The 5,947-nt window shown below is 36.4% G+C and overlaps 1 non-coding gene across 1 annotated transcript; it reads left to right on the forward strand.

Annotated features, from left to right (window-relative positions):
• Nucleotides 1-261: 261 nt before the first annotated feature.
• Nucleotides 262-366, forward strand: LOC112616690. Its single transcript, XR_003117727.1, has one exon. It is a non-coding gene; the product is annotated as a U6 spliceosomal RNA (small nuclear RNA).
• Nucleotides 367-5,947: the final 5,581 nt, after the last annotated feature.

The raw sequence follows: 5,947 nt of genomic DNA on the forward strand, positions 1-5,947 counted from the left end.
TTCATATTTTACCAACTAGTATTAATACTGTGTAACATTACTTTTTATTTCAAATAATTTTCATTGCCTAAGATGAGTCATGTCACTATTACATTCTACAATATTAAAGACATTTCTGATTAAATAGAAATTCATGATTAAAGATTAGCCACTCACACAGAAGTACTCAAAATGTGAAAATGCATTTGCAGCCTTGGATGGTTATATCTAGGGACAGGACAAAGTTTCCTATAGAATATTTAATTCTAAATTTAAAATTCTATGCCCACTTTGGCAGCATATATACAAAACATTAAAACAATACAAAGATTAGCATGGCTTCTGTGCATGGATGACATGCAAATTTGTGAAGCATTTCATATTTTTCCAGGAAAGAGAGAAAGAGATAAACAGCCTAAAAAGTAATCATTTGGAGTTTCTGTAATTAAAAAACTAATTTAAAAAATTTAAAAGTTCAATTGAAATCTTTATCAATAGACTACACAAACCAAAAGAAAAAAATCTGAGTTTTAACTCTGGTCTTTTGAGTTAATTCAGTATACAAAAAAATAAACAAAATATGTTTTTATAAATAAAGTCTTTGAGAAATATGGGATTATATAAATGACCACACCCACAAATTAATGAGATCCCTGAAAAAGAGAAAGTAAAAGTAAAGAGATTGGAAAACATACTTGAGGGTGTACTTCAAGAAAATTTCCTTAATTTTACTACGGAGATTTACAGCAAGATGCAACAAATCTAGAGAACATCTGTTAGATATTATATGAAACAGCAGCAAGACATATAGTAAATGGATTGACCAAGATCAATGCTGAATAAAAAATGGAAAGGTAACTAGACAAAAATTCAGATTACATCCAAACACCACCAGGCTAACAGCAGATCATTCAGAAGAAACCTTAAAAGCCAGGAGAAATTGGTGGCCTATTTAGAGCATTCTTAAAGGAAAGAAACTCCAACCAAAAATTTCATATCCCACTAAGCTAAGTTTCATAAGGAAAAGAGACACATTTTCCAGGCAAGCAAGCACTAAGACAATTTGTTACCTCTAGGCCAGCCTTACAACAGATCCTTAACGGAGTTCTAAAAACTGAAATAAAAGAACAAGACCTGCTATCGGAAAAACACACTTAAGTACATAATCCACTCACCATATAAATCAACCACAATATAGAAACTACAAACCATCCAAATAACAGCTTAATAGTAAGAGCAAAACCTCTCAAGTCAATATTAACCTTGAATGTAAATGGTCTAAACACCTCACTTAAAAGGCACAGAGTGGCAAGTTGGAATAAAAATAAATAAATAAATAAATAAACCTCTCTGCTGTCTCCTAAAGACCTGTCTCACATGGTCACATGGAAAGACACAAATGGGCTCAAAGTAAGGGGTTGGAGAAAGATTTATTATGCAAATGGAAAATAAAAAAGAGCCAGGGTTGCTATTCTTATAACAAATAAAGCAGACTTTAAACCAACCACAGTGAAAACAGACAAAAATGAGCATTACATGCTGATAAAGGGTTCAATTCATCAAGAATACTTACCTATCCTAAATATACACACATCCATCACTAGAGCAACTATTTTATAAAACTAGTATTTCTAGACCTATAAAAAGACTTTGAAGGAAACACAATAATAGTGGGGGACTTCAACACCACACTTACAGGGTTATACGTAACATCAAGCAAGAACATTAACAAAACAATTATGGAATTAAATTTTACATATGACCAATTAGACCAAATAAAAATCTGCAGAATACTCCACGCATCAACCACAGAATATGCAATCATCTCATCTGCAAACAGTACCTGCACCAAGACTGACCACATGTTCATCAAATTAAAAGCACTTCTCTATAAATTCAACAAAATCTAAATGACACCAGCCATACTATGAGACTACAATGATACAAACATAGAAATCAATACCAAGAAGATCTCTCAAAATTACACAAATTAATGGAAATTAAACAACTGGTTCCTGAATAACTCCAGGGTGACCATTGAAATAAAGGCAAATATTTTTTTAAAATTTTAATTAATGAAAATAGGGACAGAACTTATAAAAAATGTTTGAGATACAGCTGAGGTAGTATTAAGAGAAAAGTTTACAGTGTTAAATGTCTACCTCAAACAGTTAGAAAGATCTCAAATTAATGATATAACATCATGTCGAGAGGAACCAAAAAGACAAAAGCTAGCCAAAGAAATAAAATAATTAACATCAGAGCAGAACTAAATAAAATTGAGATCTTCCTCAAATTAATACAAAGTATCAAAAAACCAATAGTTGTTTTTTTAACAATAAAAAATATTGATAGAACACTAGCTACATTAACAAAGACAAAAAAGAGAAGATCCAAATAAGAACAATCAGAAATGACAAAGGTGACCTTACAATGGATACAAAAGAAATAAAAAAGATTCTCAGCAACTGTTATGAACACCTCTATACAAATAAACTAGAAAATCTAGAGGATATTAACATATTCATGGAAACACACAACTTCCGAAAACTGAACCAGTAAGAAATTGAAGCCCAGGACAGACCAATATTGAGTTCTAAAATTTAATCAGTACTATCAAAAAACAAAAACAACACAGACACAAAAATCCTTACAAAATAATAGCAAATCAAATCCAGAAACACATCAAAAAGGTAATTCAGTATGGTCAAGTCAGCTTCATTCCTGGGATGCAAGGTTGGTTCAACATATGTAAATCAATAAATGTAATTCAACACATAAAAAAATAAAAACAAAATCCGTATAATCAGCCCAATAGATGTGGAAAAAGCTTTTGAGAAAATTCAACATCCTTTTATGATGATAGAAGCCCTCAACCAAGCATTGGAAGAACATAACTCAAAATAATAAGAGTAATCTATGACAAACCCACAACACCATACTGAATGGGCAAAAACCAAAAGCATTACTGTAATAGGCCATCCTTGCATTACTGTAAAGAAATATCTGAGACTGGGTAATGTATAAGGAAAAGATGTTTAATTGGCTTACAATTCTGTAGGCTTTACAGAAAACATGGTGCTGGCATCCACTCAGTTTCTGGGGAGACCTCCTGAAGCTTAAAATCATTATAGAAGGTGAAGAGGGAGCAGTCATATAACATGATCAAAATAGGAAAAAAGGAATGGGGGGTGGTGGATGGTGCCACACATTCAAGAAAAAAACATTTAATTTTTAAAATTTTCAACGTTTATTTTAAGTTCACATGTGCAGGATGTGCAGGCTGGTTACATAGGTAAACATGTGCCATTGTGACTTGCTGCACAGATTATCAATTATGTTCAGGTATTAAGCCCAGCATCCACTAGCTATTCTTCCTGATCTGCTCCCTCCTTCAACCTCCGCCCTCCAGCAGGCACCAATATGCACTGTTCCCTCCTATGTGTCCATTCATTCTTACCATTTAGCTCCCACTTTTAAGTGAGAACATTGAATATTTGTTTTTCTGTTCTTGAATAAGTTTGCTAAGAATAATGGCCCCCAGCTCCATCCATGTCCCTGAAAAGGACATGATCTCATTCTTTTATATGTCTGCATAGTATTCCATGGTGTATATGTACCACATTTTTCCTTATCCATTCTATCACTGATGGGCATTTAGGTTAATTCCATGTCTTCACTCTGGTGAATAGTGCTGCAGTGAACAAACATGTTCATGTGTCTCTATAATAAACAATTTATATTCCTTTGGTATACACTCAGTAATGGGATTGCTGGATCAAATGGTGTTACTGTCTTTAGGTCTTTGAGGAATCGTCACACAATCATCCACAATTGTTGAACTAATTTGCATTCTCATAGTGTGTAAGTGTTCTTTTTTCTCCACAACCTCACCAGCAATGTTTTTATCTTTTTATTTTTAATAATATCCATTCTGAGAGGTTGATCTTCTATGGTGTATCTTCCTAAGGTTCTCTGGATTTATTGAATTTGAATGTTGGCCTTGTCTTCCTATTTTGGGGAAGTTCTGGATGATATCCTGAACTATGTTTTCCAACTGATTCTGTTCCCCGCGTCTCTTTCACATACCCCAATCAGTCATAGGTGCAACCTTTTTACATAATTATACAGTCCTCAGAGGTGTTGTTCATTGCTTTTTATTCTTTTTTTTTTTAATCTTGTCTGGCTGTCTTATTTCAGCAAGACAGTCTTCAAACTCTGAGATTCTTTTCTCCTCTTGGTCTATTCGGCTGGTTATTGACACTTGTGGGTGCATTCTGAAGTTCTCATATTATGTTTTTCAGCTCCATCAGGTAATTTATGTTCCTCTATAATTTGGTTATTCTGGTTAACAGCTCCTGTAATGTTTCATCATGGTTTTGAGCTTCTTTGTGTTGGGTTAGAACATACTCCTTTAGCTCAGGGAAAGAGTATTTGAACTTATATACCTTTGATCTTTGAGGCTGCTGACCTTTGGATGGGGTTTTGTGGGGTCTTTTGTTTGTTGTTTGTTGTTTTCTGCTTTTCTTTTTTTTTAATCAGTCAGGCCCGTCTTCAGTAGGGCTTCTGTAGTTTTCTGGGGTTCCATCCAAAACATTATTTGTCTGGTCCCTCCCACACATGGAGGTGTTACCAGTGGAGGCTGCAGAACAGAAAATGTGGCTGCCTGTTCCTTCCCCTGGGAGCTCCATACCAGAGGGGCACAGACCTGATGCAGGTGGGAACGCTCCTGCGTAAGATGTCTGCTGGCCCCTGTTTGGGGGGTGGGGTCTCAACAAGTCAGGAGGCATGAGATCAGGGACCCATTTAATGAAGCACTCTAGCCCCAACAAGTGTGCTGAGCTGGGAGGAATGCCCCTCCTCTGGACTGCCAGTATTCATCAGAGCCAGCAGCCAGGAAAGACCAAGTTGGCTGGACCCCAGAGACCGTGGCTGCCCCGCCCTCCAGTGGCTCTGTCCTAGGGATTTCAGAGTTCTGTCCATAAACCACTTGCTGCAGATGCTTAAATTCCTGCACGGAGGTCCCGCCTGGTGAGGAGGAATGGATCCAGCTTCCACCTAAAAAAGCAATCTCGTCACGATTTGCCACAGCTGCTGTGCTGTGCTATGGGGAATTCCTCAAAGTGCAAACCACCAAGTCTCCCGCCTCAGCAGGGGAAAAGGGCTAACTGGAACCGACTTGTTGTCAGCTGCCCCTCCCACCGGGTACTCAGTCGTCTTGGGCAGTCTTCATCCTGCTGATGCTGGCTGCAGCCCAAGCAGCCGCTGAGTATCTGCCCAGCTCCATTCTTGGGACCCAAGGCCCTGGTGGCATGGAGTATCTATCTGACAAAAGTCTAATATCCACAATCTACAAGGAACCTAATTTTTTTTAAAAAAATCTCATTTAAAAGTGAGCAAATGACATGAACAGACATTTCTCAAAATAATACATGTATGCAGTGAAGAAACATATGAAAAAAAAGCTCAACATCTCTGATCATTAGACAAATATAAATCAAAACCACAATGAGATACCATCTCATGCCAGTCAGAGTGGCAATTACTAAAAAGTCAAGAAACAAGAGATGCTGATGAGGCTATGGAGAAATAGGAATGTGTTTATACTGTTGGAGGGAAGGTAAATTAGTTCACCCGTTGTGTAAGACAGTGTGGCAATTTCTCTGAAACCTAGAACCAGAAATATCATTTGACCTAGCAATCTTATTACTGAGTATACTCAAATTAATATTAATTATTCTATTATAAAGATACACACATACACATATGCTCATTGCAGCACTATTTACTATAGCAAAGACATGGAATCAACACAAATGCTTGTCTTATTTTATCAATGATAGAGTGGGTAAAGAAAATGCAGTACATGTACACCACAGAATACTATACAGCCTTAAAAAGGAACAAGATCATGTCCTTTGCTGGGACATGAATGGAGCTGGAAATCATTATCCTCAGCAAACTATAC

Source organism: Theropithecus gelada, chromosome X, assembly GCF_003255815.1.
Source record: "Theropithecus gelada isolate Dixy chromosome X, Tgel_1.0, whole genome shotgun sequence".
Lineage (NCBI taxonomy): Eukaryota > Metazoa > Chordata > Mammalia > Primates > Cercopithecidae > Theropithecus > Theropithecus gelada.